The sequence below is a fragment of the Erythrolamprus reginae genome, unplaced genomic scaffold, assembly GCF_031021105.1.
Source record: "Erythrolamprus reginae isolate rEryReg1 unplaced genomic scaffold, rEryReg1.hap1 H_2, whole genome shotgun sequence".
Taxonomy (NCBI): domain Eukaryota; kingdom Metazoa; phylum Chordata; class Lepidosauria; order Squamata; family Dipsadidae; genus Erythrolamprus; species Erythrolamprus reginae.
Genome location: NW_027248473.1, coordinates 1,308,410 through 1,336,372, shown reverse-complemented (window position 1 = coordinate 1,336,372; position 27,963 = coordinate 1,308,410). Strand labels below are relative to the sequence as shown.

The following is a 27,963-nucleotide window of genomic DNA, read 5'->3' as shown; positions in this document are numbered from 1 at the left end:
CCGGGTTCCGCGTTCGGTAGGCTGCTGGAAAGCCGCCCAGCTGTTTTAAAAGGTGACCGCCGGGCTGGGGAGCTTCCCAGCAACCCCCCGAAACCCAAACCCGGAAGTTCGGCAAAAGTCCGGGGTTCGGGAGGTTGCTGGGAAGCCCCCCAGCCCGGCGGTCACCTTTTAAAACAGCCGGGCGGTTTTCCAGCAGCCTCCCGAAGCCGAACGCCAAACCCGAACTTCCGCGTTGTTCGGAGGCTGCTGGAAAGTCCTACTTCTCCCCCTCAGCCAAAACCCCAAAGCCTGTTTGCTGCCACACGATTTAGCCAGGACAGGAGCGAAGTGACGTGGAGGAATGGGGAGCTGAAACCGGGCGGTTTCAGCTTTCTATCCCTTCACGTCCCTTCGCCGCTAAATCGTGTGACAGCAAACATGCTTTGGGGATTTGGCTGGGGGGGAGAAGTAGGACCTTCCTAACTCCCTCCCCCCAGCCAAACCCCCAAAGCATGTTTGCTGCCATACGATTTAGCGGCGAAGTGACGTGGATGGATGGAAAGCTGAAACCGCCCGGTTTCAGCTCCCCATTCCTCCACGTCACTTCACTCCTGTCTTGGCTAAATCGTGTGGCAGCAAACAATCATTGGGGTTTTGGCTGGGGGGGAGAAGTAGGACCTTCCTAATTCCCTCCCCCCCAGCCAAATCCCCAAAGCATGTTTGCTGCCACACGATTTAGCCAGGACAGGAGCGAAGTGACGTGGAGAAATGGGGAGCTGAAACCGGGCTGTTTCAGCTTTCCATCCATCTACGTCACTTCGCCGCTAAATCGTGTGGCAGCAAATATGCTTTGGGGTTTTGGCTGGGGGGGGGAGAAGTAGGACCTTCCTAATTCCCTCCCCCCAGCCAAACCCCCAAAGATTGTTGGCTGCCACACGATTTAGCCAGGACAGGAGCGAAGTGACGTGGAGAAATGGGGAGCTGAAACCGGGCTGTTTCAGCTTTCCATCCATCCACGTCACTTTGCTGCTAAATCGTATGGCAGCAAACATGCTTTCGGGGTTTGGCTGGGGGGGGGAGGAAGTTAGGAAGGTCCTACTTCTCCCCCCAGCAAAAACCCCAAAGATTGTTTGCTGCCACACGATTTAGCGGCGAAGTGACGTGAAGGGATGGAAAGCTGAAACCGGGCTGTTTCAGCTTTCCATCCATCCACGTCACTTTGCTGCTAAATCGTATGGCAGCAAACATGCTTTCGGGGTTTGGCTGGGGGGAGGGAATTAGGAAGGTCCTACTTCTCCCCCCCCAGCCAAAACCCCAAAGCATATTTGCTGCCACACGATTTAGCGGCGAAGTGACGTAGAAGGTCCTACTTCTCCCCCCAGCGAAAACCCCAAAGATTGTTTGCTGCCACACGATTTAGCGGCGAAGTGACGTGAAGGGATGGAAAGCTGAAACCGGGCTGTTTCAGCTTTCCATCCATCCACGTCACTTTGCTGCTAAATCGTATGGCAGCAAACATGCTTTCGGGGTTTGGCTGGGGGGGGAGGAAGTTAGGAAGGTCCTACTTCTCCCCCCAGCGAAAACCCCAAAGATTGTTTGCTGCCACACGATTTAGCGGCGAAGTGACGTGAAGGGATGGAAAGCTGAAACCGGGCTGTTTCAGCTTTCCATCCATCCACGTCACTTTGCTGCTAAATCGTATGGCAGCAAACATGCTTTCGGGGTTTGGCTGGGGGGGGAGGAAGTTAGGAAGGTCCTACTTCTCCCCCCAGCGAAAACCCCAAAGATTGTTTGCTGCCACACGATTTAGCGGCGAAGTGACGTGAAGGGATGGAAAGCTGAAACCGGGCTGTTTCAGCTTTCCATCCATCCACGTCACTTTGCTGCTAAATCGTATGGCAGCAAACATGCTTTCGGGGTTTGGCTGGGGGGGGGAGGAAGTTAGGAAGGTCCTACTTCTCCCCCCAGCAAAAACCCCAAAGCATATTTGCTGCCACACGATTTAGCGGCGAAGTGACGTGAAGGGATGGAAAGCTGAAACCGGGCTGTTTCAGCTTTCCATCCATCCACGTCACTTTGCTGCTAAATCGTATGGCAGCAAACATGCTTTCGGGGTTTGGCTGGGGGGGGGAGGAAGTTAGGAAGGTCCTACTTCTCCCCCCAGCGAAAACCCCAAAGATTGTTTGCTGCCACACGATTTAGCGGCGAAGTGACGTGAAGGGATGGAAAGCTGAAACAGCCCGGTTTCAGCTCCCCATTCCTCCACGTCAGTTCGCTCCTGTCCTGGCTAAATCGTGTGGCAGCAAACATGCTTTGGGGGTTTGGCTGGGGGGGAGGGAGTTAGGAAGGTCCTACTGTCTCCTCCCCCAGCCAAAAACACAAAGCCAGGCAGCCTCCAGCCGCCAAAGGAGCCTCCTGATTCTCCCCGCGGAAGGCTCCATTCTGTTCCCTGCCAGCCCGATTGAGGGGCCGGCGGGAGGAAAGCGAATGCCTCTCTTCGTTGCACTGCCTGGCTGGCAGCGGAAGATGTAAACGAGCCCACGGGGCCGGTCTCCGTGGCCGGCAGGGAACAGAATGGAGCCTTCCGTGGCGTCTGCCTGCTGGGCTGGTAAGGGGGGGAACCGAGCCCAGCCCCGTGGCATTCGCTTTCCTCCCGCCCGCAGCCGACTGATCGTGGGCGGCTTCCCGATCTCGGAGAGCTTCCTGGGCATGAAAGCTCGCGAATGCAACAAGGACGAAAGCCAGGAAGCTCTCCGAGATCGGGAAGGAGCCCACGGTCAGATGGCTGCGTGCGGGAGGAAAGCGAATGCCTTTCTTTGTTGCGCTTCCACCAGCATGGCCTGGCTGGCAGCGGAAGATGTAACCGAGCTCACGGGGCTGGGCTCGGCTCCCCCTCTTACCAGCCCAGCAGGCAGCCGCCATGGAAGGCTCCGTTCCCTGTCGGCCACGGAGACCGGCCCCGTGGGCTCGTTTACATCTTCCGCTGCCAGCCAGGCAGCGCAACGAAGAGAGGCATTCGCTTTCCTCCCGCCGGCCCCTCAATCGGGCCGGTAGGGAACAGAATGGAACCAGCCCAGAAGCAATAGACGCAGGATCGGGCTGGCAGCAGGCGCAGGGCGAGGCAGCAGGTCTGCATCCTGGGCAGGCGGGCAGGCGGCGGGCGAGGAGGCGCGGCCGAGCGGCGACAGCGGCGGTTTTCCTCACTTCGGAGAGCTTCCTGGGCATGAAAACGCGCGAATCCAACAAGAACGAAAGCCAGGAAGCTCTCCCTGGCGGAGACCGCCGGCCCCTCAATCGGGCCGCCGTGACGGGGACCACTGGCCTGCCTAGCAGGCTGGGAGGGAGGTGGAATACGGGAGGAGGAGGAAGAGGAAGAGGAGGGAGGAAGGACAGCCGGGCGGCAGCGGTTTTTTGCGGTTGTTTTTTTTTTGTTGCACGGATTAATTGACTTTACATTGTTTCCTATGGGAAACAATGTTTCGTCTTACGAACCTTTCGTGTTACGAACCTTTCCCTGGAACCAATTAAGTTCGTATCTTGAGGTTCCACTGTATTATTTTTGTTTCATTGCTATGTTTATAATTTCTACAACCTTGGCATATGTTACATGACTCTAATGTCACCTAATCCCCTAGTTTTGTCTCCTGGGCCAACCACCAATTAATTCAATTTTTATTCTTAAAATATTGCTATAGCTTAATTTTTTTAACTAATTATCATTTCTTGTGGAGCTCTATTATTCTATTCTTTTCTATTCTATTATTTGTTTGTTTTTGTCAAGTACATATTGGTAGTATACAAAGATATAACAATGTTTATATACATGATACTAATAAGAGAGGAAACAATAGTATAGGGGACAGAAAGCATGCTGGTGCACTTATGCACGCCCCTTACTGATATCTTAGGAATCAAAAGTCAACAGTGGATAGTCTAAGGGTAAAGTTTTGGGGGTTAGATGATGATACTAGAATCAGGTAGTGAGTTCCATGCATTAACTACTCGGTTATGAAAGTCGTATTTCCTGCAGTCAAGTTTGGTGCAGTTTACTTTAAGTTTGTATCTGTTATGTGCTCCTGTGTTGTTGAGAGTGAAGCTGAAGTAGTTGTTGACAGGAAGGATGTTGTAGTAGATGATTTTATGGGCTATACTTAGGTCGTGTTTTAGCTGACATCGATCTAAGCTTTCTAAACCTAGGATTGTAAATCTATTTGCGTAGGGTATTCTGTTGTGAGTAGAGGAATGGAGGGCTCTTCTAGTAAAGTATTTCTGGACATTTTCTAGAGTGTTTATGTCCAAAATGTGATGCGGGTTCCAGACAGATGAGCTGTATTTAAGGATTGGTCTGGCAAAAGTTTTGTATGCTCTGGCTAGTATTGTGAGATTACCTGAGCAGAAGCTATGTAGGATTAGTTTAACAACTCTTGAAGCCTTTTTGGCGATGTCGTTGCCGTGGGCTTTGACACTTAGGCCATTTGATATGAATATTCCAAGGTCCTTAACGAGTGAGGGTTGTCAGCAAGGTCTTGTTTATTCAGCTTGTATTTGGTGATCTCATTCTTTTTGCCAATGTGTAGGACAGAGCATTTGTTGGTTGAGATTTGGTCTGGAGAGAGACAAAGGCACTGAGAATCGGGGCGAGGGAACTCAGATGCCGCCTTCTCTCCAAAAACCCCTCAGGCCTGCTGCGGTTTGCGCAGGGCGGGGCGGCTGACTGGCCTCGGATTTCTCCTTGTTTTGGGGCGAGGAGGAGGGGGAGGCGGCCGAGGAGGCGGGCGGCAGAAGCCAGCCTCGGTCACGTGGTGCTGGCGCAGAGGAGCAGCTTTTGCCGCCTGCAATTTTCCGCCGGCTGCTCATCACCCGGCTTTTTCTGGGGATGCTCCCCAGGCGCGGCTTTGTGGTAGCAGAGTCAGGTGACTCTTCTGCCCGGCGGCGATGTAAGGCAACCCCGGCGCTCGCTCCCTCGCTCGCTTCGAGGAACCAGCTTCACCTGCTGGGCCTGAAGTAGGAGGTTTTTTTTTAAATGCCCTCCCCTGCCCGGCTCTAGGGGCTCAAGGGGCGCCCTGTCACCAGCGGTGCCACTTTCTTTTGGAAAGGTGGGTCTGGGGCCGGCGGGCGCTTCTGTCCTACCTTGGAATGACGGGAGGAAGGGGCTTCCTGAGTACAGAGAGAGGCGAAAAAAATGGGCTGCTTCGGATGGGATCCGCTTCTGAATTATAGAACTAGGCCATCGAGACGGTCTGGCCGTGTTTTTAAGGCAGACCCTTCCCGGCGACGGAGCTTGCTTTTTTGTGGTGGCCCCGATAATCTTTCAATGAAGGACCGATAAAGGACGAAGCGGTAAAATTCCAGGACTGAGAGCTGTGGCTGGAAGGAGGAAGAGAGCAACGTATTGAATTTAATTTAATTTTTCTAAGCCTTTCTGCTGAACTAAAAAAGCTATTCTCCCTCTTGGGTGATTTTTTTGAGTATTTTTAAAATAAGAATAATAATAATTTAATATTTATTTAATATCACGTTTGTTCATTTTTCTCAAAAGGGATGCTTTATTTGGGACAAACTCTTAAGTTTGCATCCTCCCACTTTTGCTGCTACGTGAAGGGAATGATTTCTCTAAAATTGCATGCCTATTGATTGATTGATTGATAGATTGATTGATTGACTGTTCTGTTATGTGTTGTGAGCCACCCTGAGTCCTCGGAGAGGGGTGGCATAAAAGTCCAATTAATAAATAAGAAATAAATGATATGATGCCCAACTCCTGAAGGACTCTGGGCATAAATGCATATGCCATCTAAACATGAAGGTGGCATCCTTTTTTCCTTCAGAAATTATACTTTCACTCCAATAGCAATGTGTATAGAAGCGATCAACTGTTAAAAACTAATTTAATTCATCAGTGGAAGCCTATGTTGACTTAATGGAAATATTCATTATTCTAATTAAGGTTAAGTTCTTAGATAGATGGGCATTGCTTTCGATTCCTCCTTACATAAATGAAAATTTTAAAAAGTTTCTTCAATTGGAAGTCTTCTGGATTGTAATCAAATCCCTTCCTTCCCATTCAAATTATATGAAAGTTATATGAATGTATTGCTGTCGTATGTTTTATTGTGGAGGTAATATTAAATCTATGTGCCCTTTCTTTGTACAGTAGATTTACAGTAGGTAAATGATGTTAAGTTTCTTCAACTGGAGAAGTTAGAGAGTTCTTAAATTTAAAAAAAACCTCTGGATGATGCTAAAATATGTTCCTTCCATTCAGATTAAAATTGTTATGGAATTATTGTTGCCTTATAGAGGTAATGTTAATTTTATATGTCCTTTCTTTGAAATCATTTTAATGAATGACACTATGTTATTGGTTATGCAGATGAATCATGGCTATTTATCATTCCCACAAACATGATGATGCTAAATAACTACAAAGAACAAAAATCCACATCTTTCTGGAGGCTATTTTTTATTTGAAGGATAGTTGAATAATTTTCAAAATTGTGGAAAAAGTTAAAATACTGTACTTGCATATCTAAGTGAATGAACAAAAGCTTTCTAGAACTTTGTTTTTAACTTCAGCTGAGTGGTGCAAGTTAATCATAGCCCCTTTTTCAAATTCATCTGGCTTTTTAATTTTAGCTTGGAACAGTTCAGTTTTTTGAAATGGATTTTAGTTATAGGGTATGATATAATAATCATCAGTGGCTAGTATTGAGACAGTGTGAGAAATTTAGATTCTGCTTCTATGAGACACTCGTATAGTAGTGTTGGCAAACCATAGATGGCCAGCTAAATCTACCACTCTAATTTAATTTATAAACCTACTCTGAACTTCCTAAACACAAATCTAATAAATACATGAAAAATATACTAATTGTATTGAATTTAAAAATCTGGCCAACTAAATCAAAATTTCAACAAATCTTGTCTAGTTGAACAGTGGAGTAGGGCGTATTTAGCACTTAGAAACACTTGGTCTGTGAAGGATCTCATGTGTAGACTAGCTGAAAAAAAATCCTAGAAGGCAATGGCAAGACCATTTCCATATTGTAGCCAGGGGTGGGCTACTGCCCGGACTGGGAGGGGGGGGGAAGATGCAGTGGGGTAGCAAAAATGGAGCTCCATCCCAGAGCATCCAATTTGCACTGAAAGATGATGAAAGAAAATGCAGGGTGTCCTGCATAAGCAACACCCACAGTGCGGTAGTAAAAAGTTTGATAGCCCTTCACTGATTGTAGCCCTCCACCCCCGCAAAAAAACCCACTTTATGAATCTACCTATGTTGTCATCAGGAATAAAATTCAACTCAAGGATTTGATTACCGGTACATTATTGCCTTCCCGTTCTTTGAAGATTTTTCTGAATTCTGATTATTTTATTTATTTATTTATTTTATTTTATTTTATTTATCATACAAATATAGTATTGTACTGTAGTATGTTTAACATAATATAAGTATAAAGTAGAGATAGAAAAGATAAAGAGACATTAGGACAGGAACGGTAGGCACTTATGCACTCTTAGAAAAGGGGAGAAGTCTATTGTAGATAAGGTAAGGTTGAAGATTTTGGGATTGGGGGAAGAAACAACAGTGTGAATTCCAGGCCACTCTATTGCTGAAATTGTATTTTCTGCAGTCTAGTTTGAAGCGATTAACATTTAGTTTGTATCTATTGCATGCTCTTGCGTTGTTGTTGTTAAAGGTGAAGTAGTTGCCAACGGAGTACATTGTGATGTATGATTTTATGAGCAATAGTTAAATCAGTTCGGAGGCGGCGTATTACTTTCAAATGATGATACCAAAAATGGACTGTATATTCACTAATTAACTCTATGCATACATTTACATCCTCTGGCTCTGATTTGGCAATTGAAGTCAATAAAGAGAATGTTTAGCATTATATTTGATAAGTTGACTGCAACATTTATATAAATAATTTGGTTTTGCATGGGTTTTACTGTATCTTGTGAGATTATGAGCATCTCTATTGGGTTGGCAGTATTACAGGATCGATATGACATTAATAATCCTGTGGAATAGACAGTCACCTTGTACAAATATGATAGGTCCCACAAAATAATTTATATATGAAAATATTTTTGTACTGCTTTAAAATGAGCACAACATTATGTCCCATTTAAATGCCAATGTCAAATGAGATAACAATGATTTTCCTCCCATTTATCTTAATATATCAACTGTGCGTTGGTGCTTTTTGAAAGAGAAAGAGATGAATTGAGGAATCTGCCACATATAATATTATTTATTTATTTATTTATTTATTTATTTATTTATTTATTTATTTATTTATTTATTTATTTATTATTTGGATTTGTATGCCGCCCCTCTCCGAAGACTCGGGGCGGCTCACAACAATATAGATCCTGGACCAGGGAAGAGGAGGGAAGAGGAGGGAAAGATAAGGGAAGTGAGCTACTGCTTTATAGATTAGCTTTTTTGTCCTTCGTATGGACAGGAATCTGTTCCCCAAATATTGCTTCTTTTGTTTTTCATAGCAATACCAGTAATGCAATTATATTTCTTGAGCATCATACAATTCTCAATAATAAATTCTTTGAATTTAGTTAACCTGGTTTTCTGGTATCTTCAGTATTGAAGATGTTGATAATATCTTGTCTTCATTCTCACAGTGGATCTACTTCCTATCTATTGTCTTTCTACCCAGACATGAATGGAAGAAAGCTCCATTTTTCAGATGAGAGACCTGCCTCTAAGCACACTTATTTTGGAATGGAGCTACACCTGCTTTTAACATTGTTGTTCTCTACCAACAATTTGTAATACATTAAGGCCAATGTTGCAAATACAGAACTAAATAATTCACATGCCTTCTGTGGAACTAGAGGGTCAATAGAACTAGAAGGAAGTTTAAGCAGATTCTGTGACATTCGTACTCTAAGAGCAAACAGAATATATTGTAATTTCTAGGGTTCCTAATACTAAAAAGCCCAGGAAGTTTATGGAACTCCCTCAATGTGCTAAAGTTTCTTAGCTCACAGCATTTCAAGGAATTGGATTTAAAAATTGGTTCTGTGACTTTTCTCTGAAAGTGTGATCTGTATGACGGTAAGACATAGAATGGAGTTCCATATAATACACATGTCTTAAAGAACCCACAGTTATTCATTATTGGACTTCTAGACCATTCAGAAGCCGTGATTCTCAGCCATTTTATGATAGCGCAGAAATCAAGCAAGAGCCAAGGATAAATGTGCACGTAAGAGAGGGGGAGGATGGGAGAAATGTGGAAATTTTTTTTGAGAAATAACTCTTGAAACAATATCCTGTAAAATCTTAACGGGAAAACTGATAAACAAAATAATGTGTTTATGGAAAAAACCTCCTTATGTTTGGTTCCAAAAAATAGTGCTTTCTATGATAGGAACATGAGAACTGTGGGAGAACTCATTTTTCTTCACTGTTAATATCTTTTTCACTGCTGTGATTAGTTGATGAAATAACATCGATGAGCTATAAGTTGGCATGGAAGGTGCTGTAATACTTGTAGTTTGGAGTTGAAACTCTCATTGTTAAAGGAGACAATCACACCTTGACTTTTAGATATGCTCACAAATACATGCATACCGTGTTTCCCCGATAGTAAGACCCCCCCGATTGTAAGACATATGGGGGGTTTCAGGGGGGTTGGCTAATATAAGCCATACCCCGAAAGTAAGACATATGTCTTACTTTCGGGGAAACACGGGGGTATTGCCGGGGGGGAGCCCGATGACCAGCGCCGTCCTTCGCCACCGCCTCTTCCCCGGCTTGGCAAAGCGAAGGACAGCGCTGGTCCCCGCTAAGCCTTCTGCGCCTGACTCGGCGAGGCGAGAGGGAAGAAGGAGAAAGGTTTTGATGCCGAATGCTAATTCAGCAGTGGATTCGTCTGCTCAGCTATATAGGTTGGGTCTGTACAACCCAGTATTTCAAAAGAAAAAGGAAAAAAAAGAAGAGTGTTTTTAGGCTCCTATCTCCCGATCCAAATTGCTTTTGAGCAGACCGGATTCGCGAGTGCCGGTGCATCCGCTCAGGTGGGGAAAAAATAAATAAATGTTAAGGCGCGGAAGGTAATCCGATCGGTTTGAGAGCCGGCTTCTCCTTCGCGCGCCCTGAATTCGCTTCGCCTCGCCTCGCCTCCCTCAGCCACCTGCGCTCTGCATATGCCTCCGAGATGCAGACCCCCTTCGGGCACGCCGGGTTTCCCAGAGGCTGACAGTCCAGCCTCTCGTTAACCCGGCTGCCGACGGGAGGGCAGCCAGTTGCGAGCACAGTGGAGGGAGGCGGAGGGAGGGGAGAGGGAGCCCGCCTCCTCCTTCCCTGAGGTTGGACGGCGGTAGAGGTTCTGCAGGCGGCAGCGACGGGATCATTTCGGGACTGGGCGGGCTGCTCTGTTCCTTATTTCCCAGCCGCTACTGGAAGGGCCCGGGCAATGCCCCCAGCCGCAGGCGCAGAAGGCGCAGAAGGCTTAGCGGGGACCAGCGCCGTCCTTCGCTTTGCCAAGCCGGGGAAGAGGCGGTGGCAGCGAGGCGAAGGACGGCGCTCCCCTCCGCTCGGCTCGCTTCGGACCAGCGCCGTCCTTCGCCTTGCCGCGGCGCCACCGCCTCTTCCCCGGCTTGGCAAAGCGAAGGACGGCGCTGGTCCCCGCTAAGCCTTCTGCGCCTGACTCGGCGAGGCGAGAGGGAAGAAGGAGAAGCGCAAGTGGATGCGGAGCGCCCGGGAGGCATTTATCCGTCCTTCGCTTTGATGGCGCTGGTCCGCCCGCTCGGCTCGCTTCGGACCAGCGCCGTCAAAGCGAAGGACGGATAAATGCCTCCCGGGCGGATAAATGCCTCCCAGGCGCTCCGCATCCACTTGCGCTTCTCCTTCTTCCCTCTCGCCTCGCCGAGTCAGGCGCAGAAGGCTTAGCGGCGCTCCCCGGGCAAAGGCCGGGGCGCGGCGGCGGGCAAGGCACGTAAAAAAACCCCGGGCAAGAAGAGCCCTCTGGGAACGGCTACCTTCACCCTGTCAATTTGGTGAGTGGAGGCGGGAAACGGCGGGGGGGGGGTCTGAAAGGACACGCGCGCCGCGACGTTCGCACCTGGCTCCGTGCCTTCCCGGCGCCCGTAGTTCCCTTCACTTCCTTTGCCTCGCGTCCCCCCCGCCCCCCCAAATCCGGCCCGTAAAGCGGTACGGGGCTGGGGGTGGGTGGACGCCTAACGCCGCCCGCCCGGAGGAGAAGAGGCCTCGCCCGGGCCAAAGCCCGAAGACGAGCCGGCCCCGGTGCCCAGGACAATATAAGACATACCCCCAAAGTAAGACACAGTGGGGCTTTTGGGGGTAAAAAGATAGTAAGACACTGCCTTACTATCGGGGAAACACGGTAGCATTTTTGGTTAATCATTCCAATATTGCTAATGTTTTTTTCTGTTCCAGAAATGGAAAACCCTGAAGTGCTTGTAGGCAGCTGCAGTACTCAGGATGATGAACATTTATACAGTGTAAAACATCATGCATCAATGTGCTAGCTTCTGGAAGATCAGTTAAGAAGAAAACTTAATTTTTTCTTTATGAATCCCTGTGAAAAATTCTGGGCCCGAGGAAGGAAACCGTGGAAGCTGGGCATACAAATTCTGAAAATAGCTATGGTCACTATCCAGGTGAGATACACAGCTGCAGTACAATTATTACTTACACATTTTTAGCTACTGCTATATAAATTCAAGAAATTATAACCAGTTGAGTGACAACCTTTGATTTACTGCTTCTTTAGAGACTTGTGTTTTTAGAACCATCTGTACGGTTGGTATTTGAAACTTTCAGACCTTAATACAAGCAGTCCTCGACTTATAACCATTTGTTTAGCAACTGTCTAAAGTTACAAGGGCATGGTCGTATGATTAGAATTTGGGCGCTTGACAGCCAGCATATACTAATGATGGTTGCAGCATCCTAGAAACATGTGACCTGCATTTGCAATCTTCCCAGTTGGCTTCCAACAAGCAAAGTCAATAGGGAAAGCGGGGTTTATTTAGCAACCGCATAATTCAATCAATTACTGCAGTGATTCATTTAAAAACCATGCCCGCCCCCATTTTTAAAAATAAAATCAGGTACAACTCATGTAATAATTGCCTTGCTTAGCAACAGAAATGTTGGTCATAATTGTGATTGTAAATCAAGGACCATCTGTAAGTATTGAAATGACCTGTGTTCTTACACACTGAATATTTTGGAAGAAAATATTTTTGTCAAGTATTTAGTATTGACAAATTTAATAATATTATATGTATCTTCATCATATGTTCTCCATCTCTGTTGCAAAAGAACTTTCATAAGCACCAGCTAACATAGCTATCTCGTTTAGGAATTATAGAACTTTTAGTCCAAATATTTGATGGATGCTGGATTGGGGTAATGAACAGAATAGGCTATTAGTCAAGTGGAGACAATGAACAATATCAAGATTATAGTTGCAGTTTCATTTCATTATTATATATGTCACTCTTCAGCCTTCTACTAATTAAATGCTCATTGTTCACCAACTATAAGGAAATCTGTATGTTCAGAATATAGTATGAAAATGTCCAATATGAACTATACTAATATTATATTATGTTTTTATTAGCAAAACAGATCCAAGATCAAAAAGAATAAAATAGTCATGATATTGAACTGGGCTAAATTATAAGTGTAACATAGTTACATAAATATAGGAGGAGTCTTAGACCACTGAATGAAAATAAAAGTTGTAAATCGGAGGGATGATACCCAGCTCTTTTTTCCTATATGTTCAATTCCTGATTTATTTACCTTTCACACTCTCAGGGTAAAATGAAACTACCAAGAGAATGAGTAGGGAATGGTGGTAGAACTACTGTATTTTTCGGAATATACAGATAAGAGGCACCCTTTTCCTCCCTAAAAGAGGCTGAACATTTGGGTGTGACTTATACTTTGAATGTTACTTTTTCAAAGTTTTTTTCCCCAGCCCTAGCAAGGTGCTGACAATCTTCTCTGCTTCCTATGCCCTCCGAAGAAGGTTTTTTCCAGCCCTAAGTCTTTGCAGGCTTGCTTTCATTCCTACCCCCTCTGAAAAAGGCTTTTTCAGCCCTAACCAGAGGATAAAATAATGTGTTCGAGCTGAACTGACTAAGAACACTAACCAGATGAATACCTGGTAGGTAGATTCCCCCCCTCTATTTTACTCCCCCGAAACTAAGGTGCGTCTTATACTCCAGTGTGTCTTATACTCTGAAAGATACGGTAGCTACGAATGCTCCATCAATTAAAAAATGTAATGTAGTTGTGGTCAGAATTGACTTTTTGAGTATTTTAGCTGAAGAATTCCCTTTCTATTGATATTTTCAGCTTGTAGATTTTGGTTTAAGCAATCAAATGGTGGTTACATTTAAAGAAGAAAACACGGTATCCTTTAAGCATCTATTCCTGAAAGGCTATATGGACAGCATGGATGACACCTATGCAGTGTACACGCAAACAGAGGTCTATGACCAGATCTCTTTCGCAATAAACCAGGTAATATCTATCTATCTATCTATCTATCTATCTATCTATCTATCTATCTATCTATCTATCTATCTATCCATCCATCCATCCATCCATCCATCCATCCATCCATCCATCCATCTATCGGCTGTATGTTCCAGCATAAGTCTGGAATGACTCAAGCAATTTTAAACAAACTTGGTACACAGATGATTTACCCTCTGGAAACAAATACAGTGATCCCCCTGTTATTGCGTCCCCAACCACTGCGAACAGGGTAATTTGTGATTTTTGAACCCGGAAGTCAAAACACCATCTACGCATGCGTGCCCTTTTTTTTCTATGGGCACGCATGCGTAGATGGGGCCCGGCAGATCAGCTGCTGGGGGGCTTCCCTGGGTCTTCCCCCTCTTGCTGGTGGGAGGGCGAGCAGCGGGCATCAGCAAGGAGTTTCCCCACCGCCCACGCAAACTCCTCGCTGCCGCCCGCCCTTCGCCCGCCCACGCCGTTCATTCTCGCCGCTTTCGAGCTGACTCCTGAAGCGAATTCGCTCCCGGACTCAGCTTGAAAGCGCCCAGAGACAGCGTGGACAAGCCGTTCGCTGGCGCTGTCTCTCGGCGCTTTTGAGCTGAGTCCTGAAGCGAATTCGCTCCCGGACTCAGCTCGAAAGCGCCGAGAGACAGCATGGACAAGCCGTTCGCTGGCGCTGTCTCTCGGCGCTTTTGAGCTGAGTCCTGAAGCGAATTCGCTCCCGGACTCAGCTCGAAAGCGCCGAGAGACAGCGTGGACAAGCCGTTCGCTGGCGCTGTCTCTCGGCGCTTTTGAGCTGAGTCCGGAAGCGAATTCGCTCCTGGACTCAGCTCGAAAGCGCCGAGAGACAGCGTGGACAAGCCGTTCGCTGGCGCTGTCTCTCGGCGCTTTTGAGCTGAGTCCGGAAGCGAATTCGCTCCCGGACTCAGCTCGAAAGCGCCGAGAGACAGCGTGGACAAGCCGTTCGCTGGCGCTGTCTCTCGGCGCTTTTGAGCTGAGTCCGGAAGCGAATTCGCTCCTGGACTCAGCTCGAAAGCGCCGAGAGACAGCGTGGACAAGCCGTTCGCTGGCGCTGTCTCTCGGCGCTTTTGAGCTGAGTCCGGAAGCGAATTCGCTCCCGGACTTAGCTCGAAAGCGCCGAGAGACAGCGCCAGCGAACGGCTTGTCCGCCGCCTGCCTGCCCGCTAGCGAGGAGCCGAAGATTGGGGGCGGCGCGGCTATTTTAAAATGTCGCCGCCGGCATGGGGGGCTTGCCAGCACCCCCTGGACCCCCAACCCGGGTTTGGGGGGCTGCTAGGAAGCCCCCCATGCCGGCGGCAAACAGCTGCGCCGCCCCCAATCTTCGGCTCCTCGCTAGCGCTGTGGGAGTAAAAACACAATCTGCACATGCGCAGATGGTGTTTTTACTTCCGCAGCGCTACTTCGCGAAAACCCGCTCGTTGCGGGGGGTCCTGGAACGGAACCCTCGCAACGAGCGGGGGATCACTGTACTGTGGGAGTAAGACACCCTAGTACCCCTTAGTGTGTGTGTGTGTTCCAGCATAACTCTGAAACATCTGGGCCATTAATGAGAGCGAGTGCAGCGTCCTAGAGTGGACATTGTCTATGATTCACTTCTGTCACAGCTTCCTCTAGAAAGCCAGCCATGACATTTGCCCTCCACTGGGCCAATGGGAAAGCACTTGATATTCCCTTCTCTTGACAGAAGGTGGGCCAAAGTGCCATGATTGTAGAAAGGGTGGGAAAGAGGAGTGCGTTGGAGGGGGGAGGGACAGGGCAGGGGTGATGGGCATGGGAGTAGGGGGAAGAAATGCCCCTCTCAATGACTCCCTGTTAGAGGCAGATGCCGCCCCCTGGTGGATTTGGGGCAAAGTGCCAAGATTGTAGAAAGAGCGGAAAGAAGATCACATGGGAAGGGGAGGGCAGGGGTGATAGGCATGGGAGTAGGGGGCAAAAGACCCTTCTCAATGGCTCCCTGTCAGACAAATGCTTTGAGGTCTATAAATACCCGTGTAGCGCTGGGTTTTCAGCTAGTATTTTATAAAATATTGTACACTGAACCTAAACTAAGCTTGAAAAAGCCAAGTCAGTATATGTAAACAGATATGAATGGAAGGAAAATCACATTGGTTTCCTATACCATAGAGCTTGCATTGGCTCTAATGAGGCAAGAGATGCAGACCTTTTAATTCCATAGTAACCTCATGAGATAAAGGTAACACAGGCAATTGGCCCATAAAAATGAGGTTTTCTATGACTGAATCCATTTCACCGAGTTTTATTTGAACCTTAGTCTTTGTAATTCTATTCATGAGATCAATAAATCTGAAAAACAGTATGTTCCATCGCAGACATTCTCTTGCGTCTCCAATTAGTTCAGTTTTAATTATCGGGCAGCTCCATTAACTGGTTGTACCTTGTCGCTTAGTTCTTACAGCTGCGTGCTAATTCGGTTGGAAATCACGCCTACGAAAAGAAAGGATCAGAAGAGACGCCCATGGCAATATGTCAGTACTTCTACAAGAGAGGAATTATCAGCCCTGGAAATGACACTTTCGATATTGACCCAGAAATTGAAACTGGTGATATACTGAACTACTCAAATCAGATAGATTGTTTCTGTGTGTGAGAGAGAAAGGAGAATGAGAGTGCGGTGGGCGGAGGTCAGAAAGAGAGACAACTTGAGCAAAGTCATAGTGTTTAAAAGCAAACACATAGTAATTTCCAGTATCATTACAATATAATGGGTAGACACTTCAGATGTTTTATTTGTACAGGAAGAAATTCAACTACTGCAGATAGTCCTCACTTAGCAATTGTTTCATTCAGTAACAGTTCAGAGTTACGACAACAGTGAAAAGGTATATTTAAGACCAATCCCTGAACTTGCAGCTATTGCAACATCCATTGTCACCTTCTCAGCTTGTTTCCAACAAGCAGAATCATTGTGGAAAATGGCAGGAAGTCACAAAAGTCACATGCCATTTTGCTTAACAACCTGAGGTGATTTGGTTAATGACTGCAGTGGAACTGTCATGGGATGTTTCACTTTATGACTATATCACTTAGTAACTGTGATTAGTAAGTGAGGACTACTTGTACATTAGAGTCTTGTTTAAGTCATGAAAACTGCAGTAGTGGTGCTTCATTTAATTCCTTGCCCCATTTCACTCAAATGATGTCAGCTTCCGTCAGGCCTAATATATTCCATATACAGTAGATGTACATTGTTTATATCTATGGAGATTCTCAGTCATCCAGGTTATGGTTGTCCTGAAGGTGCTTTTTCAAGAAGTAACTGGACTTTCTGGTTTTTCTTTGAAGATGTTTTGCTTCTCATCCAATAAGCTTCTTCAACTCTGAGCTGAAGAAGCTTCATGGATGAGAAACAGAACATCTTGAAAGAAAAAACAGAAAGTCCAGGTGCTTCTTGAAAAAGCACCTTTAGGGTGTACGTGGTTTAGTTTCCAAGTGGCCTGATACCCTGCTGATAAAAATGGCTGACTCATAGCCCAGTGTGTTGACTTTATTGTATCTGAAGCAGGTTCTTCATACTGGTAATTATTGAACAGAGTTAAGGGTGCATCTACTTGCAAGATACTGTAGTATAATCAAAATTGAAGCAATTGATGTCCCTCATCCACAAAAGTGTCTTGCCAACTCAACATTGCAAACATCACCAACACTAATTGGTGATTCAGGTTCAGGGTGAACTTTACTATTAGGAAAAGTGAGGCAGTCCCCTCAGACTGTAGACATGTGATAGAAAGCATTAGTAACCTGTTGGATGACATAAATGTTTGCTGTGTGGATTATTTTGCGCTCTTACTTTTGCCCTGAAGTATTGAAGAAAATGTCACCTTACAATGCACTTACAAATCCAGTTAGCTTACCTGCCTGAGCCATTCATGTTTATGTGCTTTAGGCAAATACCGAAATATATTGGCTGACTCTACTGGCCTCTGAAACTTTGTGAATAAATTTGAGTGGACAGTCTTAACTGTTCAACATGAATATTGATTACTGAACATATGGAATTATTGGTAGTGTCTGTTATGAGAATTCAGAAGCATTGTGACTTATTTTTGGAGTTTGGAAATAGTGACATAAATAATAATCTCTTAGCGAACTAATATAGTAAACATATGTGCACAACATTTCCAAACAATACCAAAAGCTGAATTCTGTAAGGATATCTTAGCTTAAACCTCTTTGGTATGAAAGATATTAAAGGACTGTTGAAAGATTGAGGGTCTTTTCTTGATATATGTATGCAATTACATGAACCAATGTGTAACATATACAAATAATTACAGTACAAGAACTTTCTGAATTACTGTTTCTTCATTTTATTCAGATGGAAGTAATTCATAACTGCATTGAAACATCATTCTACAGTCATAAGTAGAAGGGCCTGTAACCATAGAAATTAGGGTATTAGGGTACTGATCTGTGGATCAAGTATAAAATTTCCTTTTTGGGTTTATTTTTAACAAGCAGATATTTTCAGGGATTCTTTATCAAATAAGAATTCCCATAAGGCAGAAGTTCAGTAAATATATGCATTAAATTAATGAAAAAATATAGCTGCTTTTTTCTTGCAAGTATGAAGAAAGATTTTACATCTCGTATTATTTAGATAAGACTACTAGTGACCAGATTGGATTTAATTTCCTTATTACTGATTTTCTGTCTTCCTCATCTTATTAAATATTGAGTATTTTCTATATGCCGTAAAGCATCTGTCTTCCCACAGAGTGTCTTTATGTGGAGCCAATACTACCTCTGGAAAATGGGACACTGAGGAAGACTCCTTTCAATTTCACTTTGGACTTCCAGAGGTGAGGAGAAATAAAAGTTGCTGGCATTCTTGAATATTTTTGGTAATGGTGAAATAAAGCTCCGGTCTCTGTTCTAGACTTGTAACTCTGACACTCACGTTCAAACTGAAGGCCATTAATCTCCAGACCGTTCGACAACATGAACTCCCAGACTGCTATGATTTCACACTAACAGTAAGTACAGAGGTGGAGTCCTTGGAACTTTCTGAGCTTGGTTGTTTATGTACAGATAAACTAGGAAGCAAGTAAAAAAAATTGAACTGATGAAGACTTGTAATTAGTCATTTTCTGAAGGGCAGGTTTGGGATGGGAGAAATGGGCCTAGATTGTGTCAGCTTCTTCTTAAAGTGGACTATTGCAGTATATACATTAGCAACTTAGAAGTAGAGAATAAAGTGAAATGATAACGCTGAAGCTAATCAAGAGGCAGGCACCAATGATTTATTGCTACCAGAGATTTGCCTGCCCACAGCTGCAAATACCCATTTGGTAAATCAGCTATTCTTTGTGTGTGTGTGTGTGTGTGTGTGTGTGTGTGTCCTACAATTCACATTAATTCTCGCGGTAACTCACCTACTCTTCTTTTAGTTAAGTTCAAAACATAATTCTGTATAGTATTAGCTTTTTGAGAATAATATTAACAATAATATTAATACTTTTATTATGCGTGTAACTATATTGTAATTGTACATTTTAAAATTTGTTTCTATTTATTTTTGGTTGACTGTGGCTGGCGATCAACTTGAATACTCCTCAAATGGAAAAGTGCAATAAAACCCACATAGTGATAAGAATAGCAATATTTCTGAAACAATATTAAAAAGATGAAGACATTGGGTCATGTTCTCTTGTTAAGTTTTGTTCGAGGATTATTCAGATATAGTCTTCCTTTATTCTATTTCTCCACCTTATTTTTAAACTGCTTAGATTTGGGGGAGAATGGTACACTGACAGAACTAAACTAACTCCAAGCATTTTCTGTTTTCTACAAAACATGCTTTTTATATGCCATCACTGCTTCAAAGTTATACTTCAAGCTAACTATAAGACTTTATGGCTTTTTTTGAGAAGAATAGTAGATAGATAAATAGATGGATGGATGGAAGGTAGGTAGATAGATAGATATAGATTTTGATTTTATTACCAAGCATTAGGTATAAACTATTCAGATTCTATCTGAACTAACGAGTGTTTAGAAATAAGAATAATAGCATCTTTTCTATCTCCACAATATCTACAGATACTCTTTGATAACAAAACTCATAGTGGAAGAATTAAAATAAGCCTAGACAATGATATTGCCATCAAGGAATGTAAAGACTGGCATGTTTCTGGATCAAGTAAGCTTAAAAAACATACTTTTGTTATTACTTATTTAGTGCTTATTAGGTTTTATTGAAGGCCTAGTGATGCATGAAGTTAAATATAGTATTTGCTATGATCTGTAGTAACTATATTTTTAAAAGTATGTTTGTCAACTGAGCATGCAATTTGAATATGTGTGTTACATCATTTCACCTATAGTCCTTAAAAAAGTCTCTTTCTATATGGTTAATATTTACATTACTGTCGAAATTCAAAATTTTTCCCTACCAGTTTGGTGGGGGAGGTTTGGTGGGCGTGGCAAGGAAGGATACTGCAAAATCTTCATTCCCACCCCACTCTGGGGCCAGCCAGAGATGATATTTGCCGGTTCTCCTAATTAGTCAAAATTTCTGCTACTGGTTCTCCAGAATCTGTCAGAACCTGCTGAATTTCACTTCTGATTTACAGTATATTAGAAGGGAATTCCCCACAATGGGAAATTTGCCCCAAGTGCAAATAACTATATAACTTGAGGGAGGAGGGGTCCTCTTTAGACTACCAAAAGTGTGAAGCATTCATTCTTTTTGATGGCTTTGAATCCTTTAATTATCCACCTTTCCCTGTATTGAAAAATTAAGTAAGATGGAGGCCTCTTCTCCATTATTAGCACTCTCTCAAGGCAATTTCACGAAGAAAATTTCCCCTCAGAAACAAATGAGTATGTGTTCTATGAGTGTATCAGGTTGACTATTATGCATAGACAAGTAAATCAATCTTTTTTCCCCAGTACAGAAGAATACCCATTATATGATGATCTTTGATGGTTTTGTCATACTGACATGTCTTGCATCACTGATTCTCTGCACACGATCTGTAATTAAAGGAATTTATCTACAAAGGGTAAGCTTATGTTTGTCAGTATCTCTTAATAAATTTAATTGCAGCTTTTCAATAGCAATTTCTCTTTTCTTGCCCTCTCACGTATCCTAGGAATTTGTGACTTTTTCCAACATCACTATAAGAAAGAAGTATCTTTCTCTGATCTAGTGGAATTTGTCAATGGATGGTATATCATGATCATTGTTAGTGACCTTCTTACCATAGTTGGTTCTACATTAAAGATGGAGATACAAGCTAAGGTAAGTGACTTGAATACTGATTAGATGGCCTGTGTTCCAGTTTTGGAAGTCCCAATTGAAATCTTATTGACCAACCTGAATTTTGTTATTTTTATAGTTCACTTGAGTCTTCAACTGGGGAAAATGGTCACATTGAGAAAACTGCTGCTCCAGAGAAGGCATTTTTCTAGCTGTATATTTTACCTATCCATGGTAATATCATTAGAAATTAGAAATGAGCAGTATCTGTGCATATCATCAAAAGTCTATTAATTTGCTGTGCAATGCATTTGTGCTCTTTGTCCACCAGGAAACAGCCCTGACATTTTTAGCCCATTTCTTTTTAATGGAATAAGGTTTACTCACCTCCCAAGAATGGTCTCCTAATCTACGTAGCAGAACTTTATGTCTCCCATCTCAGTGTCAAAAGAAAAGAAAATATGGTATCCCCAAGAGTTAAAATGAATGTACAGTGGTACCTCGAGATACGAGTTTAATTCGTTCCGGACCTGGGCTCTTAAGTCGAGCAGCTCTTATCTCGAACGACTTTTCCCCATAGGAATTAATGTAAATAATTTTAATTGGTTCCAGCCCTCAAAAAACTCACAAAGTTAGTCTAAATTATGCAGAAAGACATGTTTTTAATGAAGAAATGTACATGTACATATAAATGAATAATGAAGTTTCTTTCACTTAACTTGTAAACTTTCTTAAACTTTTAAATTTACATATGTTCAACTTCTCTGCCACCCAATCCTGTAGGACAGAGGTCCCCAACCCTTTTTGCACCAGGGACCGGCTTTAAGCGATCAAGAGAGGAATGGGTGAATGAATGGACGGAGGGTGGGAAGGAAGGAAGGAAAGAGGGAAGGGACAGGAACAGAGGAAGGAAGCAAGGAAACTTATGAAAGGGGAGAGTAAGAGAGGAATGAGTGAAGGGAGGGAGGGAGGGAAGAAGGTGGGAAGGAGAAAGAAAAGAAGAAATAGAGGAAGGGAAGGTAAAAGAGAGAAAGAAAAAGAGCAAGAAAGAAAGAAAGGGGGAAGGGACAGGAACAGAGGAAGGAAGCAAGGAAACTTATGAAAGGGGAGAGTAAGAGAGGAATGAGTGACGGGAGGGAGGGAGGGAAGAAGGTGGGAAGGAGAAAGAAAAGAAGAAATAGAGGAAGGGAAGGTAAAAGAGAGAAAGAAAAAGAGCAAGAAAGCAAGCAAGCAAGCAAGCAAGCAAGCAAGAAAGAAAGAAAGAAAGAAAGAAAGAAAGGGGGAAGGGACAGGAACAGAGGAAGGAAGCAAGGAAACTTATGAAAGGGGAGAGTAAGAGAGGAATGAGTGAAGGGAGGGAGGGAGGGAAGAAGGTGGGAAGGAGAAAGAAAAGAAGAAATAGAGGAAGGGAAGGTAAAAGAGAGAAAGAAAAAGAGCAAGAAAGAAAGAAAGAAAGAAAGAAAGAAAGAAAGAAAGAAAGAAAGAAAGAGGGAAGGGACAGGAACAGAGGAAGGAAGCAAGGAAACTTATGAAAGGGGAGAGTAAGAGAGGAATGAGTGAAGGGAGGGAGGGAGGGAAGAAGGTGGGAAGGAGAAAGAAAAGAAATAGAGGAAGGGAAGGTAAAAGAGAGAAAGAAAAAGAGCAAGAAAGAAAGAAAGAAAGAAAGAAAGAAAGGCAACTTCAAAGAAAGGCTCACTGAGCATCTCTCACTCTCTCTCTCTTTCTATCTCTCTCTTTCTCTCTCTCCCCCCTCTCTCTTTCTCTTTCTCTCCCCCTCCTGGACTCCCGGATCGCTCGCTTCTCAGGCCAGCAAGCCGGCTGCCCAGAAAAGCATCGCGCCTTTTCATTGCCCTTCCCTGTGCTTTGGAAGCCGCCGAACGCCGTCAGAGGGGCGCATCAGCGGCTTCCGAAGCACAGGGAAGGGCTTAAGGCGCCGCCTTTTCCCTTCCCCGTGGGAGCAAACATGCTTTGCACCTTCCTAACTCCCTCCCCCCCAGCCAAACCCCCAAAGCATGTTTGCTGCCACACGATTTAGCCAGGACAGGAGCGAAGTAACGTGGAGGATTGCGGAGCTGAAACCGGGCGGGTTCAGCTTTCCAATCCTTCACGTTACTTCGCCGCTAAATCGTGTGGGAGCAAACATTCTTTGGGGGTTTGGCTGGGGGGGAGAAGTAGCACCTTCCTAACTCCATCCCCCCCAGCCAAACCCCCAAAGCATGTTTGCTGCCACACAATTTAGCCAGGACAGGAGTGAAGTAACATGGAGGATTGGGGAGCTGATTGCAACTCCCCTCCCGTGGCTGCTGTTGAGGCGCTGCCTCCTCCCGCCCCCGCTCGGCAATCGGCCCAGCGGCATTGCTGGCGTTCCAGGCGAGCCGCCCGGCATAAGCAGCAATTTCGTGCCTCGGGCCGGGCAGACAAGAAGTCTGGCGCTCCCACGTGGAAGGGAAAAGGCGGCGGCTTAAGCGGGGCGCGGGAGGAGGCAGCGCCGCACCGGACCCCTCAGGCTGCTCCGCCCGGGATGGGGATCCTCCGGAGGGGCGCACGGGAAGGGCTTAAGCCGCCGCCTTTTCCCTTCCCCGTGGGAGCGCCAGACCTCTTGTCTGCCCGGCCCGAGGCAAAAAAACCGCTGCTTATGCCGGGCGGCTCGCCTGGAACGCCAGCAATGCCGCCCGGCCGATTGCCGAGCGGGGGCGGGAAGAGGCAGCGCCGCACCGGACCCCTCAGGCCGCTCTGCCCGGGTCGAGCCCCATCCCAGGCGGAGCGGCCTGAGGGGTCCGGTGCGGCGCTGCCTCCTCCCGCGCCCCGCCCCCGCTCGGCAATCGGCCCGGCGGCATTGCTGGCGTTCCAGGCGAGCCGCCCGGCATAAACAGCGGTTTCGTGCCTCGGGCCGGGCAGACAAGAGGTCTGGCGCTCCCACGGGGAAGGGAAAAGGCGGCGGCTTAAGCCCTTCCCTGTGCTTCGGAAGCCGCCGAACGCGGGGAGCGTCAGCGGCGGGAGCCGGACCTGGCCGCCGCCCCCCCCCCCAGCAGAAGCCAAGCCCCCCCCAGCCGAGCCTGGTGGCAAGCTCGCCCCCAACCCCCGAGATCGAGCGCACGAAGAGGCATCTCTCGCCTTCTGCCGCTGGCCGCCCGCTCTCTTTCGCCCAGCGCTGCTTTGGAAGGCGCGACGGGAAGAAGGAAAGCGGCACGGCGGGCGGCCAGCGGCAGAAGGCGAGAGGTGCCTCTTCGATGTGCGCGGACGCCCCCCACCCCCAACAGAAGCCAAGGAGCCCCAGAGTGGGGCGGCAGGGGAGGCGACCGCCTCTCCGCTCGCCAAGTGCCACTCACCAAGTGCCTCTTCGCGTGCTCGATCTGCCGGAGAGCCTTCGCTGCTCACCAAGTGCCGCTTTGCTGCTTGCCTTCCTAAAGCATCGCGCCCCTCTGACGGCGTTCGGCGGCTTCCGAAGCGACGCTGGGCGAAAGAGGGCGGGCGGCTAGCAGCAGAAGGCTCTCCGGCAGATCGAGCGCGCGAAGAGGCACTTGGTGAGTGGCACTTGGCGAGCGGAGAGGCGGTCGCCTCCCCTGCTGCCCCACTCTGGGGCTCCTTGGCTTCTGCTGGGGGTGGGGGGGTCTGCACACATCGAAGAGGCACCTCTCGCCTCCTGCCGTTGGCCACCCGCCGTGCCGCTTTCCTTCTTCCCATTGCGCCTTCCGAAGCAGCGCTGGGGGGAACGCTCGTATCCCGAATGTGAGCTCGGGAGTCGAGCAAAAATGTCTCTCCCCTCCCAGCTCGTATCTCGGAATCCTCGTAAGTAGAGCAGCTCGTATGTCGAGGTTCTACTGTAAAAGGTCCTTTTTTTATGGGCACCCCCCTAAAATTCCGTTAGTGTAATTTATTGAACATCATCTTAATCTTCATATAGAGTCTGACAAGCTATGACGTCTGCAGTATCCTGTTAGGAACTTCCACCATGTTTATGTGGCTTGGAGTTATCCGCTACCTCAGCTTCTTTAAGAAATATAATGTAAGGATCTTCTGGAACACTCATGCTCTTGGTATTCTTTTCTGTTATTACCTGGCAATGCTGAATGTCTTTGGAAAGTCTAATGAGCATCTCTGGGTTTTTCTTGGGCCTTGTTTTTCAGCTGCTTATTTTGACTCTCCGTGCAGCATTGCCCGATGTCATTCGATTTTGCTCCTGTGCGGCTATGATCTATCTGGGTTATTGTTTCTGTGGCTGGATTGTGCTGGGCCCATATCATGCTAAGGTACTGTGAGTTGGATGTTTGTCATCTAGTTTTGTATCTGAAGGGTCTTGCGCAAATGTTAACAAAATGAGCACTCTGCCAAGATATCTGAAAGGGCCAATTTATCACTTTAGTTATGTAACTATACATGATCACCAGAATATAGAGTTGTCACGTATAGGTATATATTCTGCATTATCTGAGGCATTGATGCACATTAATAAAATATTGTAATATCCAGAGATTTTCATGGGCTGGTATTGAGTAAAACATGTAACATTTATTTGCAGTTTACTGTATTTGACCAGTATTTTTTAAACAACTTGAGCAAAAATGGAAATAATTTTCTTTTGTCTGTTTGTTCCTGAATATTTGTTCTCTTCTAGTTCCATACCTTGAATATGGTTTCTGAATGTCTTTTCTCTTTGATAAATGGAGATGACATGTTTGCTACTTTTGCAAAAATGCAACAGAAAAGCTACCTGGTGTGGCTGTTCAGCCGGATCTACCTCTACTCTTTCATTAGCCTCTTTTCTACATGGTCCTGAGCCTCTTCATTGCCTTAATTACAGACACGTATGAAACAGTGAAGGTACATAAACAACACTATAGGATGTTACATTTAATTTTTGAAATGTGAATTTCCAAAAGTTCTGAAATAGTTTTCTGAATATCAAATGATTTTGTTCATTTCATTAGTCTCTTGTGCAAACAGAGATATTCTACACCTTTGCAAGAATTCAGCATAACATCATAACATCGTCATACAAATGACACAGAGCTCTGATAAGTTCATATTTACTGCAAGTAAGCAAAAAAGGGCCATTTGCATGATGACATCATGATGCAGTGTCATCATTTATTCAGTCTATGTCAAACTCACAGAGTCATGTTACCGTCATATAATGTATTGCGATGTTTCCCCCCTTTGCAGAACTGGGGTGGGCTTGGCCTGCGCATAATGCATCCAAATCACAGGCCATCTGTTCGATTTATTCCATAGCTGAGTGATAAGTTTTTTGTGTTTAATTTTTTTTTGTTAGCATGGTTTATCTGGTTCTAAAGAACTGAGCAAGTTCTTTAGAACAACCAAGACTGAAGTTTAAGGCTATAACCTATTGCTTAATTTCCCAACTCTACTTTAATCTGAACTACTATGCTTAATTTCCCTTGGGCAAGAGGACATGTACTATGATAACAGTTGTTTTTCCCTTCCCATTGCCTATAATATGAGGGAATCTCTTCAGAAGATAGTTTGGGTGCTCCAACTTCCTAATGTCCTCTGTAGGCCCTAAAGACAAGATTTTAAGTTAATGTTATGTTTATATTGAATTACAATGATATTTAATTCAACACAATTCCTATGATTTTTGTTGTTTTTGATGCAAAGTTGTGTCTAATTTATCGTGACCCCATGGACAATATTCCTTCAGGCCTTCCTGTCCTCTACCATCCCCTGAAGTCCATTAAATCTCACGCTGACTGCTTCAGTGACTCCATCCAGCCACCTCATTCTCTATCATCCCCTTATTCCTTTGCCCTCAATCTCTCCCAGCATCAGGTTCTTCTCCAGTGAGTCCTTCCTTCTCATTAGGTGGCTAAAGTATTTGAGTTTTATCTGCAGCATCTGGCCTTTTAAAGGGCAGTCAGAGTTGATATCTAGGACTGACCGATTTAATCGCCTTGCAGTCCAAGGGACTCGCAGAAGTCTTCTCCAGCACCATATTTCAAAGGCATTGCTCCCTCTCTATTATTTTATTACTGCCTGAGCAGCCGTCCGCATCTTCAGGTAGCTAACGTACGATTTGACAAAGCAGATTTGGCTCTGGTTAGCTTTCATACTGGAAGTTGAAAAAATCTAGTGCTGTGGGAGGTTGAAAACCCATCCTGGAAGATAGCAGAACCACATCACTTTCTTACCATTCCTGGGCAATAAAACTGAATGGATGTATCCATGTAAATCACAAGAGTCCAGAGAAGATGGCTTTGCTCTTTGATTTCAGAATTTTCCTCTTCTCTCATATGAAAAAGTATAATTTGGCAGCATCATTTGGAAGACATCTGAATATTTCCTCCAAGGCTACTAGAGTCTGCCTGGAATCCTGAGGCTCAAAGTTGTGTTCCCCTGTCATTTCTACCAGGGTTTAAAGACCGATAAAATGCAGATTACAAGTCCACCCTAATCTCCCAATCTCATGTGGAAACTTGGGGGAAGGTGGATGAGAAATAGGGTGCAAGAACCTCACTTTTCTACTTATTTAATGGCTTCTAACTCACCAGGAGAAACCTGACCTTTCCTATTTTTCCTCACCCCTCTTTAAAAATTGTGTTTTTCAAGCCATATAAAATCCACTGGAGTTGTACTACATAACAACTTTTTTTTTTTAGCATTACCAGCGTGAAGGCTTTCCAGAGACAGAACTTCATTCATTCATAGCCCAGTGCAAAGACCTGCCAAACTCTGGAAGATACAGATTAGAAGAGGAGAGTCCTATAAATATTTTCTGTTGTTGTAAAAGGTTGGTGACTAAAGGCCTGGGTGACAGATGCATCATCTGACAGTTTTGTTTCTTCAATATTTAATTAAGTTGACTGCTGTGAGAATAGAAAGCAGGTTAACAGAACATCAGTCTTGAATCTAGTGAAACTGTAGGCACTTCCTCATAAGCCTAGTGACCCTACACTGGTTTGAAAGCTGCTCTGGATTCCCATGATCCCCCAATGTCATAGATCAGAGGTCTTCAAACTTAGCTGGTTGGAGAATTCTGGGAATTGAAGTCCACAAGTCTTAAAGTTGCCAAGTTTGAGAACCTCTGGTCATAGATAGATAGATAGATAGATAGATAGATAGATAGATAGATAGATAGATAGATAGATAGATAGATAGATAGATATCCATTTTTCAGAATTGCAAATGGTTAAAAGTGAAAGCAATTACTGATTTATTTTAAATTTTCTGAGGGTTGAGGAATAAAGAT

At 45.0% G+C, this 27,963-nt stretch overlaps 1 pseudogene; it reads left to right on the top strand.

The window, feature by feature from the left end:
• Positions 1-11,412: 11,412 nt before the first annotated feature.
• Positions 11,413-27,544, top strand: LOC139155467 (mucolipin-3-like; annotated as a pseudogene).
• The last annotated feature ends 419 nt before the right edge of the window (positions 27,545-27,963 follow it).